General features: G+C 41.3%; 1 protein-coding gene across 2 annotated transcripts in view; it reads left to right on the top strand.

The window, feature by feature from the left end:
• Positions 1-6,616: 6,616 nt before the first annotated feature.
• phactr4b (phosphatase and actin regulator 4b) overlaps positions 6,617-17,475 on the top strand; it is a 70,703-nt gene continuing 59,844 nt past the window's right edge. The window contains exon 1 of one of the 2 annotated variants that reach the window (XM_029738252.1): positions 6,617-6,743. The gene's annotated coding sequence lies outside the window, so the exon portion shown is untranslated. Of the gene's footprint in view, positions 6,744-7,035; positions 7,093-17,475 lie in introns of those variants that run through there. The other variant, XM_029738253.1, reaches the window with a different exon arrangement.

The raw sequence follows: 17,475 nt of genomic DNA on the forward strand, positions 1-17,475 counted from the left end.
CAAATCTAGAACCTCCAGATATGCAAACACTAACTAGAAACCAATGTCCAATTCCAAACCAACCCTGCCCTAAAGTTTGATTTGTAATTGGGCACAAAATATGAATTGCTAGGGAGAAGGGGTTTTAAGGACCAGTAAGGAACTGAACAGTCAATTTCAGTCAATTGTCACGAGTGCTGTCTTCGATTCCCTGTCATAAATTAGCCAAGGCGCAACATGCCGGTAGTTCCACATATTTTATTTGTGAACTCGATCAAAACAATAAACAGGTGAAACTGAAACAAATGTGACGTTCTGGGGCTGCTCAAACACAGCTGCACAAAAACAAGATCCCACGAAAACAAACGGAAAAACAGGCTGCCTAAGTATGGCTTCCAATCAGAGACAACGATAGACAGCTGCCTCTGATTGGAAACCATACCAGGGCAAAACATAGAAAACAAAACAAACAATACACCTATCACACCCTGACCTAACTAAACAGAGAAAACACAGCTCTCCTAGGTTAATATTTTTTTACTTGCAATAAATATATTTACTATGCAAATTTAAACATTTACAGCCAGTTCTTTCAAATATTTACCAGAAAGCAGGCTCATACAACTCACAGAAAAAATATACAAATATTTACATGCTTGAAAACCTTACTTACAATACAAGACAGTTAATGTGCTTTTTACTTACCAACCAACTTACCAACTTTCACACTGCCAATGTCTGCAAGAAAACACATCTTTAAACTAATTAAAACATTATTATTACAACATGATTAAAGTTATTTACAATATCATGCAATTTACAAAAGATGTAATGTCGTAAAATTACCTATCGCCTTGAGGTGGGGAGCCGGCCAAGCAGTGTCAACAAGGTTGGAGAAAACAACAGACAAAACAGATTACAGACGACGGACACCATGGACAGACAAATTCACGGACATTGACAACATGAGACAAACAAAACACATGAAAATGCTTGCATCATCTCCTGCACCGGCTTAGGTGGTCGGTTGCTGCAGCACCCTTGATGAATAACAATAAAAAAGTTTTCATATTTAAAATAAATGTCCATCAAATTAGTGCGCTAGGGCTTCATTACGCCTGTATGAGCAGAGAAAAATACTCAGCAGAGCAGGGAGAAAAATACCCCCATGGATTTCAGGTATCCTGTCATGGAGGGTTCCTCACCTCTGCAGAGACGTACACTGTTTCCAATAGCAAACCGCCCACAATCTGTGCCCCCTTTCTGCTGCTGGACGGCCGACGACATGTACAGTACCAGTCACATGTACAGTTTGGACACACCTACTCATTCAAGGGTTTTTCTGTATTTTTACTATATTCTACATTGTAGAATAATAGTGAAGACATCAAAACTATGAAATAACACATATGGTATCACATTTTTTTTAAACAGAGTAGCGACCCTTTGCCTTGATGACAGCTTTGCAAACTCTTGACATTCTCTCAAGCAGCTTCACTGGGAATGCTTTTTAAACAGTCTTGAAGGAGTTCCCACATATGCTGAGCACTTGTTGGCTGCTTATCCTTCACTCTGCGGTCCAACTCATCCATAACCATCTCCATTGGATTGAGGTTGGGTAATTGTGGATGCCAGGTCATCTGATGCAGCACTCCATCACTCTCCTTCTTGGTAAAATAGTCCTTACACAGCCTGGAGGTGTGATGGGTCATTGTCCTGTTGAAAAACAAATGATAGTCCCACTAAGCGCAAACCAGATGGGATGGCGTATCTCTGCAGAATGCTGTGGTAGCCATGCTGGTTAAGTGTGCCTTGAATTCTAAATAAATCACAGACAGTGTCACCAGCAAAGCACCCCCATACCATCACACCTCTTCCTCCATGTTTCACGGTGGGAACCACACATGCGGAGATCATCCGTTCACCTACTGTGCGTCTCACAAAGACACAGCAGATGGAACCAAAAATCTCAAATTTGGACTCATCAGACCAAAGAACAGATTTCCAGCGGTCTAATGGCCATTGCTCATGTTTCTTGGCCCAAGCAAGTGTCTTCTTCTTATTGGTGTCCTTTAGTAGGGGTTTCTTTGCAGCAATTTGAATGTGAAAGAAGGCCTAATTTACGCTGTCACCTCTGAACAATTGACGTTGAAACGTGTCAGGTACTATCACGTGTGGTCCCGCTCCCCCTCTCTGGCACTCGAGGTCGCCAGGTTGCTTATCATTACGCACACCTGTCACCATCGTCACATCAGCACTTCATCAGACTCACCTGGACTCCATCACGTTATTAATTACCTCCCCTATATCTGTCACTTCCTCAGTTTCTTTCCTGAGTCAGCATTAATGTCGTTATGTGTCCCTTGTCCAGACGCTGTTTGTGTTTTGTTTCCTGTCTGTCTGTTAATTCATAAAATATTCACTCCCTGTACTTGCTTCTCGTCTCCCAGCGCCTGTACTTACAGTTACTGGAACTCTGTGAAGCATTTATTTGGGCTGCAATTTCTGAGGCTGATAACTCCTGAGGCTGGTACCTCAAATGACCTCTGGGACTTCCTTTCCTGTGGCGGTCCTCATGAGAGTCAGTTTCATCATAGAGCTTGATGGTTTTTGCGACTGCACTTGAAGAAATGTTCAAAGTTCTTGACATTTTCCGTATTGACTGACCTTCATGTCTTAAAGTAATGATGGACTATCATTTCTCTTTGCTTATTTGAGCTGTTCTTGCCATAACTTGGACTTGGTCTTTTACCAAATAGGGCTATCTTCTGTATACCACCCCTACCTTGTCCCAACACAACTGATTGGCTTAAACTCATTAAGAAGGAAAGACATTCCACAAATTAACTTTTAACAAGGGACACATGTTAATTGAAATGCATTCCAGGTGACTACCTCATGAAGCTGGTTGAGAGAATGCCAAGTGTGCAAAGCTGTCATCAAGGCAAAGGGGTAGCTACTTTGAAGATCCTCAAATATAAAACAGATGTTGATTTATTTAACACTTTTTTGGTTACTACATGATTCCATATGTGTATTTCATAGTTTCGATGTCTTCACTATTATTCTACAATGTAGATAATGGTAAAAATAAAGAAAAACCTGGAATGAGTAGGTGTGTCCAAACTTTTGACAGGTACTGTAAATTACCAACTTCTTATTTTTTTTTATATATTTTTTTTAACCTTTAATTTAGAAAACATATTGAGACCTAGGTCTTTTTTACAAATGTGCCCAGTTTATACACAATATAAATATACACATTATACCCAAACATATACACATGAAAATACAAAAATACAGTCATGGGAAGCACAAATAAAAGATCACAACTCACCCAGAAAAAAAGTTCCATTCCTCCACAAATAAGTCCCCAATGATCAGTACTTTAAATTGGCTGAATGGCACCAGAACATCAAGATTAAATGTATTTTGAATTTTGTTCCAGCAATTCGGTGCATTAATACTAAAAGCATATTTACCTAGCACTGTGGAGACCCTAGATGGCAAAATTTTGAAAAATGGTTGTACAATAAATCCTTCCAGTGATCTAATAGTAGGTAACTACTTAACGTTACCCTGAATTGTGATATTCTCTGCCCCCCTAGGAATGGTGTGCCTCTTGTTGAGATCAGTGGTGTCTTCATGGTACTTTGCCTGGTTGGAAAGATCAAATAAAATCTCCTCGAGGGAGAAAACTGTTTGGCTAGCTAGCTGACTAGCCTGGCTCAAGTAAATAAGAATCTAGCAATGTCAATCTAAAATCAACCTAAAAAGAGCTTGAATTATGTATTCCTATTTAACAATATGTTCTTATATAAAGACAAATATATGGACATCCTTGGAGAGTGATTCTGAGGTAATAAATTAGTGCGGACCAAGCGAGCGCTTAGGAGGTGAAATAGAACTAGAACTGCCCGCGTCCTCCATCCGCCGCGCCTGCTACAGGATAAAATAGAGCCAAGCAACCAGCATAGCAACAGACGCTTTGGTTAATTACGTAGGCCGGTCAGAATTTTGCAAGTTCTAGCAACAGCCCTACAGGGGGTAGGGACACACACACTTTTTGGCATGACAGGCCCCCTGGAAATCATGTTCTGCATGCCAGGTCGGTATTCGGACATGATTACCACAAGTTTACAGTAGATAGATGGCTAGACTAACTTACCTATCAATACATTGTTAGCTGACATGGCTAATTGAGTGACTGTCAGTGACTGACATAACAAGAGAAAAACTGAGATGCACAACCAAATTTCGAAATTGCACCTTGTGTATTCTACTATTCTAAATATAAACAATAAGTTGAGACTCCAAATAAGTTCTTAAAAAAAATATATATATATGTTTTTGGGTCAGAGGACCCCTAACACCTGGGGCCCCTAAGCGTGCCTGGAGCCAGCCCTGGTTGTCCTGCTATCCAGCTGCAGCCAGTGATCAAGTCCTCTGCAGCTAGCCTGGTCCCCCGAACATAGACATTCCTGCCTAGATTGTGGCCTAATCCATTCTACCCGCTGCCTACTATTGTTGGTACAAGTATGTAGCAGGACTACCGGAATAAATAATGTCTCATAACATGCAAAGGCAACCTGATACAGCACAAGAAAACCTGAAACAACCCATCACAACACATATCTGTCTCTGGTTTCACTTTGCTCTGATGTTTTTCTAACACCTGGGAACCAGCTCATGTTTCGTTATGTTGGACAAAACATCCGGCTGCAGTGTTGCATCAACACCTCAGACAGACAGAGTTCTGAAGAAATAAGAAATACAGTAGTGAGCCTAACTCTACTACACTGTACCTTAATGTTGCTGTTGTTGTTTGGCAGAGAGAGGCATGGCAATATTATCAGAGGCAAGGGCACATGTTCATATCTAAGGAAGTGTAATACTGCCCAATGCCTGATTACTTTATAATGTCTCAATCTATGAACAACCATCAAGCTGGAATCTGATTTATAGACTTAAAAATGCTTCTTCCTTGAGGAAGTTACATGGAAAAGTTGTTGACAGGCAGCTCTGTACATATTATTGCCAATGATTTAGTCAAGTGCATAACGGGTTTCAAAATACTAGAATATGTATTTGTTTTAAATGTCCTCCATTCAGTTCTAGATGTGGAGAACCTATTAGAGAGTACCAACGGAGTACTAAATTTGATCAGATGTGCATGTTGTAAAGGTTAAAATGTTAGTTTTCAGTAGTCATCATTGCATTCCTTTGTCCAATGAAAATCAATTATTTATTTTTAACCAAAGGAAAAACATGTTCTCTTATAATCTGTTTTCAATTCAGTGTCCTCACATAAACCTTCCAATAAGAAATAGGGCATTTAGGCAAAAAATATATATACATTAAATTGTGATTATGGAAACTAATGAGTTCTGTTTTTCCAAAAGTTATTCCCCTGAAATCTATTATGCTCAATAAAAACAGTAGTGTATTTGTAATGTTCTGTTGCAGTTTCCAGCTGATCCAACCCTTTGTTTCATACTCTGTTAGTCCTTCCTGCCTTCCCTTCCCTTCACATCACATCCCACTGTCACAAGATCATTCCTAGAGTATGACTATAACATCAAGAAAATAAGCAGAATGTTCAGGGGTCAGTAAACGATTTACTACCATTCAGCCACTAGATGAGGCTGTATGTCCATAGTAAATTGAAGCTGAAGCTTGCAGAGAGTTGACAGGCTTTAGCTATTCTGTAGCCTACTTGGTCTGATTCAATCCAATTTACCTTCAATCTAAAAATTCTCTTCAGTATGATAAACTGACTTAATACATATTTGTTCTATTCATGGCAACAATTAGGCTATTACAGTTCATATGACACGTTCTATATATTTGTTACATATGAAACAAGAATACAATTGTTTGACATGAAGTAAGACTTATGCATACACCTGCACACTCTTAGAAAAAGGGTTCAAAGCAGGTTTGTTCTGCAGTTGTCCCTGTAGGAGAACTCTTTTTTTTGGTTCAAGGTAGAACACATTTAGTTCATATTGGAGAAAAGGTTCTACCTGATACCAAAAAGGGCTCTACCCAGCCAAAAAGGGTTCTACCTGGAACCAAAAAAGTGTTCTCCTACAGGGACAGTCATAGAACATCTTATGGTTCTAGTTAGCCCCCCACCCCCCACCCACATAAGAGTGCAGTACATCAAGAGCTTTGTCTTTTGCTAAAAAAATATTTCAATCTTGACTCATCAAAAGCTCTTAAAACACATTTATCTTTAGAGTTGTCCATGCTCCAGTGTGCTCAAGCTCTGAAAGCTTATGAGACCAGTTACCAGTATATTATTATGGTCTTTAGTGATGATAAAAATATGAAAATATTGAATTAAACATCGCTCACATTGAAACAAAGAATACTGTATTGTAACAGTCAGCTGTAATGCGTTATTTCATTTAGTAACCTCAACGATTTTAAATTACGAAAACAGTTAAAACAGTGCGCTTGGACCATCTTCCTTACAATGCTTGCTGGGTATTGAAGTCTTTTTAATCCAAGGCAGATTCGATTTGCGACTACCACACATAGTAGGCCATTGAGATGCTCTTGGCTGCGGGTTTACACAAGAACTACTACTACCGAAATGCCCTCCAGGTTGTTTCCGGTCATTCTGGTAAAAAAAAAGTTTCGATGGGGGCCTGAGTAAAAGTGATTGGTGAGGAAATGGCTGAGTAGCCTAGCTATATTAAATCGACTATAACCGATTTCCGAACAAGAGGAGGGCAATTCATGAGTCAGGAGAGAAGGTATGTGAGGTCTGAAGTAACATGATAGATTAACAGAGATGGAATAATTCCCTGCAAAACACAATGAACGTGGTTTTAACTTGGCAATCACTAAGAGACAATTCCATTGCCAATGAAAATATAGATTTGTAATAACTTTTTTCCAAATGACATTTTTTATGAGTTTATTTTGTTTTTACCGGTTAAATCAGTGATTGTATTTTCCACCTTGGTTTGATCTCCATTGATGTTCTGTTGGCGTTCAAGCACAATGGATGCGCGTGATGATGCTCTCTAGATGTTATCAGTGGGATGGAGCGGTGATGTTACACTGGGTAGCAATTAGCAAGCCTCTTTTTCCTACAAAGCGGTGAGTTACAGGCTGCTGTTTGTGATTTTTAGATATGTGGTGACTTCTTCATCCCTGTGGGTTGATTACAACTGCGTTGTCTATTCAATTCGTTTTTTGGGGGGCAAGAATGATAGGCTACAGTTGACGAAATAGCCAGTTGCTAAGTAGGCTAACCAGAACTTGTAGGCTACTTAATTAGTTTGAAAACAGCAGCTATGGCTATCTATGCGGTTGGTTTCCTGAAGGTCGGTTTCCTGTTCAGCCATTAGCAACAGTTAGAAATGTTGCTGTGGCTTTCTTTGATATGCACAAAAGGCTAAACTGAGTCTACGAATAGGCTATGCCAACATACGCAGTCAATCAGGAAAGCAAAGGCTAGCTTTTTCAAACAGAAATTTGCATCCCGTAACTCTAACTCCAAAAAGTTTTGGGACACTGTAAAGTCCATGGAGAATAAGAGCACCTCCTCCCAGCTGCCCACTGCACTGAGGCTAGGTAACACTGTCACCACCGATAAATCCACGATAATCGAGAATTTCAATAAGCATTTCTCTACAGCTGGCCATGCTTTCCTCCTGGCTACCCCAACCCCGGCCAACAGCTCTGCACCTCCGCATCTACTTGCCCAAAGATTGGAAAGCAGCCACGGTCATCCCCCTCTTCAAAGGGGGTGACACTCTAGACCCAAACTGTTATAGACCTATATCCATCCTGCCCTGCCTTTCTAGTCTTCGAAAGCCAAGTTAGTAAATAGATCACTGACCATTTCGAATCCCACCGTACCTTCTCCGCTGTGCAATCTGGTTTTCGAGCTGGTCACGGGTGCACCTCAGCCACGCTCAAGGTACTAAACGAGATAACCACCATCGATAAAAGACAGTACTGTGCAGCCGTCTTCATAGACCTGGCCAAGGCTTTCGACTCTGTCAATCATTGTATTCTTATCGGCAGACTCAACAGCCTTGGTTTCTCAAATGACTGCTTCGCCTGGTTCACCAACTACTTCTCAGAGTTCAGTGTGTCAAATCGGAGGGCCTGTTGCCCGGACCTCTTGCAGTCTATGGGGTACCACAGGGTTCAATTCTCGGGCCGACTCTTTTCTCTGTATATATCAACGATGTTGCTCTTGCTGCAGGTGATTCCCTGATCCACCTCTACGCAGACGACACCATTCTGTATACATCCGGCCCTTCTTTGGACACTGTGTTAACTAACCTCCAAACAAGCTTCAATGCCATACAACACTCCTTCCGTGGCCTCCAACTGCTCTTAAACGCTTGTAAAACCAAATGCATGCTTTTCAACCGTTCACTGCCCGCACCCGCCTGCACGACTAGCGTCACTACTCTGGACGGTTCTGACTTAGAATATGTGGACAACTACAAATACCTAGGTGTCTGGCTAGACTGTAAACTCTCCTTCCAGACTATTAACCATCGCCAATCCAAAACTAAATCTAGAATTGGCTTCCTATTTTGCAACAAATCCTCCTTCACTCATGCTGCCAAACACCCTCGTAAAACTGACCATCCTACCGATCCTCGACTTTGGCGATGTCATTTCCAAAATAGCTTCCGATACTCTACTCAGCAAACTGGATGCAGTCTATCACAGTGCCATCTGTTTTGTCACCAAAGCCCCTTATACCACCCACCACTGCGACCTGTATGCTCTAGTCGGCTGGCCCTCGCTACATATTAGTCGCCAGACCCACTGGCTCCAGGTCATCTATAAGTCTATGCTAGGTAAAGCTCCGCCTTGTCTCAGCTTACTGGTCATAATAACAACACCCACCCGAAGCATGCGCTCCAGCAGGCATATCTCACTGGTCATCCCCAAAGCCAACACCTCTTTGGCTACCTTTCCTTCCAGTTTTCTGCTGCCAATGACAGGAACAAATTGCAAAAATCGCTGAAGCTGGAGACTTATATTTCCCTCACTAACTTTAAACATCAGCTATCTGAGAAGCTAACTGATCGCTGCAGCTGTACATAGCCCATCTGTAAATAGCCCACCCAATCTACCTACCTCATCACCATATTGTTTTTAATTTAGTTTTCTGCTCTTTTGCACACCAGTATTTCAAAAGATACTATATTTAATTGGTCCTAATGCAGTTAGCGTCTTTGAACGGGGTAGAGTTGGACAGGCTTCCTGTGTAGATTAAAACGCTGTGGAGCTGGCACAAGATATGTCTCTGAAAAAGTACCTCAATCCAGGGATGAGAAGTGCGTTGTACTCCGAATTGTCCCCTTAGCCCAACTGTTACACTGAGATGATTGAACGACTGCTAGTTAACCTGTTGGGGATAGGGGGCAGTATTTGCACGGCCGGATAAAAAACGTACCCGATTTAATCTGGTTATTACTACTGCCCAGAAACTATAATATGCATATAATTATTGGCTTTGGATAGAAAACACCCTAAAGTTTCTAAAACTGTTTGAATTGTGTCTGTGAGTATAACAGAACTCATATGGCAGGCAAAACCCTGAGAAGATTCCTTACAGGAAGTGCCCTCTCTGACCATTTCTTGGGCTTCTACACTCTCTTTATTGAAAACTGAGGATCTCTGCTGTAACGTGACACTTCCTACGGCTCCCATAGGCTCTCAGAAGGCGGCAAAACGTTGAATGATGCCTTTGCAGGCCCTGGCTGAAAAACAGTAGTGCATTTGGATAGTGGTCGATCAGAGAACAATGAGACTGGGGGCGCGTGCACAAGGCGACACCATGTTTTTATTTTTTCGTCTTTGAACGAAAACAGGGTTTCCCGGTCGGAATATTATCGCTTTTTTGCGAGAAAAATCACATAAAAATTGATTTTAAACAGCGGTTGACATGCTTCGAAGTACGGTAATGGAATATTTAGAATTTTTTTGTCACGAAACGCGTCGGGCGCGTCACCCTTCGGATAGTGTCTTGAACGCACCAACAAAACAGAGGATATTTGAACATAACTATGGATTATTTTGAACCAAACCAACATTTGTTATTGAAGTAGAAGTCCTGGGAGTGCATTCTGACGAAGAACAGCAAAGGTAGTCCAATTTTTATTATAGTAAATCTGAGTTTGGTGAGGGCCCAACTTGGTGGGGTTCAAAATAGCTAGCCCGTGATGGCGAGCTATCTACTCAGAATATTGCAAAATGTGCTTTTGCCGAAAAACTATTTTAAAATCGGACATAGCGATTGCATAAAAGAGTTCTGTATCTATAATTCTTAAAATAATTATGTTTTTTGTGAACGTTTATCGTGAGTAATTTAGTAAATTCACCGGAAGTTTGCGGTGGATATGCTAGTTCTGAACGTCACATGCTAATGTAAAAAGCTGGTTTTTGATATAAATATGAACTTGATTGAACAAAACATGCATGTATTGTATAACATAATGTCCTAGGAGTGTCATCTGATGAAGATCATCAAAGGTTCGTGCTGCATTTAGCTGTGGTTTGGGTTTATGTGACATTATATGCTAGCTTGAAAAATGGGTGTCTGATTATTTCTGGCTGGGTACTCTGCTGACATAATCTAATGTTTTGCTTTCGTTGTAAAGCGATAATATTCCGACCGGGAGTCGTTGTATCCGTTCAAAGACGATAGAATAAAAATATGGGGTCGTCTCGTGCACGAGCCTGAGTCCCGTTGTCCGCTGATACACCACTTAGCAAATGCGCTAAAGCTTTTCAGCCAGGGCTTGGAATTACGTCATTCAGCTTTTTCCCGGGTTCTGGGAGCCTATGGGAGCCGTAGGAAGTGTCACGTCATGCCAGAGATCCCCTGTTTTGGTTATAGATGATCAAGGAGGGCAAGAAATGGTCAGAGAGGGTACTTCCTGTTTGGAATCTTCTAAGGTTTTGGCCTGCCAAATGAGTTCTCTTATACTCACAGACACCATTCAAACAGTTTTAGAAACTTTGGAGTGTTTTCTATCCAAAGCTAATAATTATATGCATATTCTAGTTTCTGGGCAGGAGTAATAATCAGATTACATCGGGTACGTTTTTTATCCGGCCGTGAAAATACTGCCCCCTAGCCATAAGAGGTTAACTGTATCAAAGGCCTTCTGTAGGTCAAGCAGTACCATTCCACACAGATTTCCCTCATCAATCTCTTTCCTGATGAAGTCAATCAAATAAAGTAGACATGAATCAGTGGAGTATGTTTTTCTAAAACCCGACTGAAAATCATACATTTGTTAACATGTTCATACATTTTGCTCATGTAAAACTCTCTCCAGGATCTTTGATGTTACAGAGAGGATAGATACAGGCCTATAATTCCCAGGGTCAGACTTTATCCCCTTCTTATATAGAGGTATAACTTTAGCTTGTTTCATGTTCCTGGGAAAGGTACCTTGTTCAAGAGAGAGATTAACGATATGCGTAATACAAGGGCCAATTTGCTCAGCAGAATCTATAAGAAAACTTGCAGGAATATTATCCAGGCCTGTGGCTTTGGAGCATTTAAGCTCTGCCAGCATACTGACTATTTTGGTTGTTGCTACCTTTGCAAAAGAAAAAGAGTTTGGCTGAACTCCAAACGCTACATAATACCTCTTGACTTGGTTGCTTCCATACAAACCAGAACTGGTGGGCAGCTTGCTAACCAGCTTGCTGGCAACAGAAGTAAAACAAATAGTTGAATTCATTGGCAACCTCTGCTTTTTCATATACCATCTCCCCCCTGATGTTCAGTCCAATACTGTTTAGTTTGGTTTTGGTAGTACTACTACAGCCTAGTTCCTTAAGTGATTTCCAAAGCTTTTTAGGGTCATTTTTGTTCTCAATTATTTTCTCAGCTTCATCCATCCTGCTCTTTGCTTAATTTCTGTGATGTTTATATAGGACAAAATCATGCTGCTCTTGAGAGTTCATAAAAATTAAAGGCCTTATTCCTTGCTTGGATAGACTCTAGAATCTCATGATTAAACCAAGGGCTAGATCTCTGCTTTACTCTGACCCGTCTAATGGGAGCCATCACATTCACCACATCAAGGAATCTACATTTGAAATACTTCCCAGGCACTGTCTACCCCTACACTATTTAGCACAGGTGACCAGTCAATTTTACCCACTTCCTCCCTAAACTTTTCAACACAGTATTTTTTTGAGTCCTCTGACTCTAACGGTTTTCTGACGCTTAAATATATCTTTAAAAATCCTCCTTGTGCAAAATGTAATAAAATTTATCACTGATTCCATATAATATTACTCCACTCGGCGATATTTTGGATTTATCAGATTAGATTTATATTAGATTAGTTATAATCTACAGTTGAAGTTGGAAGTTTACATACACCTTAGCCAAATACACTCAGTATTTTAACATTTCCTGACATTTAATCCAAGTAAAAATTCTCTGTCTTAGGTCAGTTAGGATCGCCACTTTATTTTAAGAATGTGAAATGTCAGAATAATAGTTGAGTGATTTATTTCAGCTTTTATTTCTTTCATCACATTCCCAGTGGGTCAGAAGTTTACATACACTCAATTAGTATTTGGTAGCATTGCCTTTACATTGTTTAACTTGGGTCAAACGTTTCGGGTAGCTTTCCACAAGCTCCCCACAATAAGTTGAGTGAATTTTGGCCCATTCCTCCTGACAAAGCTGGTGTAACTGAGTCAGGTTTGTAGGCCTCCTTGCTCGCACACGCTTTTTCAGTTCTGCCCACACATTTTCTATGGGATTGAGGTCAGGGCTTTGTGATGGCCACTCCAAATACCTTGACTTTGTTGTCCTTACGCCATTTTGCCACAACTTTGGAAGAATGCTTGTGGTCATTGTTCATTTGGAAGACCCATTTGCGACCAGGCTTTAACTCATAATGCCATCTATTTTGTGAAGTGCACCAGTCCCTCCTGCAGCAAAGCACCCCCACAACATGATGCTGCCACCCCCGTGCTTCACGGTTGGGATGGTGTTTTTCTGCTTGCAAGCCTCTCCCTTTTTCCTCCAAACATAACGATGGTCATTATGGCCAAACAGTTCTATTTTTGTTTCATCAGACCAGAGGACATTTCTCCCAAGTACGATCTTTGTCACCTGACCCTCGCACCTGTCAACACTCACACCTGTGTTAACGAGTGAATCACTGACATAATGTCAGCTGGTCCTTTTGTGGCAGGGCTGAAATGTAGTGGAAATGTTTTTGTGATTCAGTTCATTTGCATGGCAAAGAGGGACTTTGCAATTAATTGCAATTCATCTGATCACTCTTCACAACATTCTGGAGTATATGCAAATTGCCATCATACAAATTGAGGCAGCAGACTTTGAAAATTCATATTTGTGTCATTCTCAACTTTTGGCCACGACTGTACATGTAGGTAGAGTTAACGTGACTGCATAGATGACAACAGAGAGTGGCAGTGGTGTGGAGAGTAATGCAAATAGTCTGGGTGGCCATTTGACTATATGTTCAGGAGTCTTATGGCTTGGGGGTAGAAGCTGTTTAGAAGCCTCTTGGACCTAGACTTGGCGCTCCGGTACCGCTTTTATTATTATTATGTTATGTTATGTTTTATTATGTTTTAATATTATTATTATTATTATGTTATAATTAAGTCTATGATTTGATAGAGCAGTCTGACTGAGCGATGATAGGCAGCAGCAGGCTCGTAAGCATTCATTCAAACAGCCCTTCGCAATGCATTATGCTGTTTATGACTTCAAGCATGTCAACTCCCAAGATTAGGCTGGTGTAACCGATGTGAAATGGCTAGCTAGTTAGCGGGGTGCGCGCTAATAGCGTTTCAAACGTCACTCGCTCTGAGACTTGGAGTAGTTGTTCCCCTTCCTCTACATGGGTAACGCTGCTTCAAGGGTGGCTGTTCTCAATGTGTTCCTGGTTTGAGCCCAGGTAGGAGCGAGGAGAGGGACGGAAGCTATACTGTTACACTGGCCAATACTAAAGTGCCTATAAGAACATCCAATAGTCAAAGGTATATGAAATACAAATCGTATAGAGAGAAATAGTCCTTTAGTTCCTATAATAACTACAACCTAAAACATGTTACCTGGGAATATTGCAGACTTATGTTAAAAGGAACCAGCAGCTTTCATATGTTCTCATGTTCTGAGCAAGGAACTTAAACGTTAGCTTTTTTACATGGCACATATTGCACTTTTACTTTCTTCTCCAACACTTTGTTTTTGCATTATTTAAACCAAATTAAACATGTTTCATTATTTATTTGAGGCTAAATAGATTTTATTGATGTATTATATTTAGTTAAAATAAGTGTTTATTCAGTATTGTTGTAATTGTCATTATTACAAATAAATAAATAAAAAATCGGCCGATTTAATCGGCTTGTTTTGGTCCCCCAATAATCGGTATCGGCGTTGAAAAATCATAATCGGTCGACCTCTACACTCTAGTGCCTTGTGGTCAGAGGCCGAGCAGTTGCTATACCAGGCAGTGATGCAACCAGCCAGGATGCTGTCGATGGTGCAGCTGTAGAACCTTTTGAGGGTCGGAGGAGCCATGCCAAATCTTTTCAGTCTGCTGAGGGGGAATAGGCTTTGTCGTGCCCGCTTCACGACTGTCATGGTGTGCTTGAACCATGTTAGTTTGGTGATGTAGACACCAAGGAACTTGAAGTTCTCAACCTGCTCCACTGCAGCCCTGTTGATGAGAATGGGGGTGTGCTCTTTCTCCTGTAGTCCACTATCATCTCCTTTGTCTTGATCACGTTGAGGGAGAGGTTGTTGTCCTGGCACCACACAGCCAGGTCTCTAACCTCCTCCCTATAGGCTGTCTCGTTGTTGTTGGTGATCAGGCCTACCACTGTTGTCATCGGCAAATTTAATGATGTTGGAGTCGTGCCTGGCCGTGCAGTCATGATTGAACAGGGAGTACAGGAGGGGGCTGATCATGCACCCCTGAGGGGCCCCTGTGTTGAGGATCAGCGTGGCGGATGTATTGTTACCTACCCTTACCACCTGGGGGCGGCCCGTCAGGAAGTCCAGGATCCAGTTGCAGAGGGAGGTGTTGTGTCCCAGGGACCTTAGTGCACTCAAAGCTCATCAATAAGCTATGATGTCAATGAATAGCATTCTCACATAGGTGTTGCTTTTTGTCCAGGTGGGAAAGGGTAGTGTGGAGTGCAATAGACTGCAACATCTGTGGATCTGTTGGGGCGGTATGCAAATTGGAGTGAGTCTAGGGTTTCTGGGATGATGGTGTTGATGTGAGCCATGACCAGCCTTTCAAAGCTCTTCATGGCTACAGATGTTAACGCTACGGGTCGTTAGTCATTTAGGCAGGTTACCTTAGTGTTCTTGGGCACAGGGACTTTGGTGGTCTGCTTAAAACATGTTGGTATTACAGACTCAGTCAGGGACAGGTTGAAAATGTCAGTGAAATCCCTTGCCAGTTGGTCAGCGCATGCTCGCAGTACAAGTCCTGGTAATCCGTCTGGCCCTGCGGCCTTGTGAATGTTGACCTGTCTAAAGGTTTTACTCACATCAGCTGTGGAGAGCGTGATCACAGTAGCAGTTTAGCTCGTCCAGTAGGCTCGTGTCACTGGGCAGCTCTCTGTTGTGCTTCCCTTTGTAGTCTGTAATGGGTCACATCCGACGAGCGTCGGAGCTGGTGTAGTACGACTCGATCTTAGTCCTGTATTGATGCTTTGCCTGTTTGATGGTTCGTCAGAGGGCATAGTGGGATTTCTTATAATCTTCCGAGGTTAGAGTCCTGCTCCTTGAATGCGGCAGCTCTGGCCTTTAGCTCAGTGTGGATGCTGCCTGTAATCCATGGCTTCTGGTTGGGGTATGTACATACGGTCACTGTAGGAACGACATCATCAAAGCACTTATTGATGAAGCCAATGACAGATGTGGTGTACTCCTCAATGCCATTGGAGGAATCCTGGAATATATTCCAGTCGGTGCTAGCAAAACAGTCCTGTAGTTTAGCATCTGCTTCATCTGACCACTTTTTATTGACTGAGTCACTGGTGCTTTAGTTTTTGCTTGTAAGCAGGAATCAGGAGGATGGAATTATGGTCAGATTTGCCAAATGGAGGGCGAGGGAGAGCTTTGTATGCATCTCTGTGTGTGGAGCATACGTGGTCCAGAGTTCTTTTCCCTCTGGTTGCACATTTAACCTGTTAGGGTATAGGGGGCAGTATTTTCACGGCTGGATAAAAAAATGTACCCGATTTTAATCTGGTTACTAATCCTACCCAGTAACTAGAATATGCATATACTTATTATATATGGATAGAAAACACCCTAAAGTTTCTAAAACTGTTTGAATGGTGTCTGTGAGTATAACAGAACTCATTTGGCAGGCAAAACCCTGAGACAGATTCTGACAGGAAGTGGATACCTGATGTGTTGAATTGACTTTAAGCCTATGCCATTGAAAAACAAAGGGGCTGAGGAATGTTTTGGCACTTCCTATGGCTTCCACTAGATGTCACCAGCCTTTACAAAGTGTTTTGAGTCTTATACTGTGAGATCTGACCGAATAAGAGACTTGGAACGGTGATGGCCGATTAGACCCCTGGCGCACGAGTTGATGGTGGGTACTCTCGTTCCGAAACGTTTTAAAAGAGATCCCAATGGTCCGCCTTGAATTTTATTCACGTTCTGGTTAAAAAAGGCACTAATGATTTAAGCTATACAACGTTTGACATGTTTGAACGAACGTAAATATATTTTTTCCGTTCGTGAAGTGAAGTCCGGCTGGCTTAGATCATGTGCTAACAACATGGAGCTTTTTGGACATAAATGATGAGCTTTTTTGAACAGAACTACATTCGTTATGGACCTGGGATTCCTTGGAAGTGACATCTGATGAAGAGAATCAAAGGTAATGGATTATTTACATAGTATTTTCGATTTTAGATCTCTCCAACATGGCGGTTAGTCTGTATCGCAATGCGTATTTTTCTGGGCGCAGTGCTCAGATTATTGCAAAGTGTGATTTCCCAGTAAGGTTAATTTTAAATCTGGCAAGTCGATTGCGTTCAAGAGATGTAAATCTATAATTCTTTGAATGACAATATAATATTTTACCAATGTTTTCTAATATTAATTAATTATTTTGTTGTCATGACTTGACTGCCGGTTATTGGAGGGAAACGATTTCCTGAACATCAACGCCATAGTAAAACGCCGTTTTTAGATATAAATATGAACTTGATAGAACTAAAAATGCATGCATTGTCTAACATAATGTCCTAGGAGTGTCATCTGATGGAGATTGTAAAAGGTTAGTGCATAATTTTAGCTGATTTTATGGTTTTGGTGACGCCTGTCTTTGAATCGACAATACATTACACACAGCTATTGTCAATGTACTCTCCTAACCTAACTTTATGCTTTCGCCGTAAAACCTTTTTGAAATCGGACAACGTGGTTAGATTAAGGAGATGTTTATCTTTCAAAGG

The sequence above is a fragment of the Salmo trutta genome, chromosome 37, assembly GCF_901001165.1.
Source record: "Salmo trutta chromosome 37, fSalTru1.1, whole genome shotgun sequence".
Lineage (NCBI taxonomy): Eukaryota > Metazoa > Chordata > Actinopteri > Salmoniformes > Salmonidae > Salmo > Salmo trutta.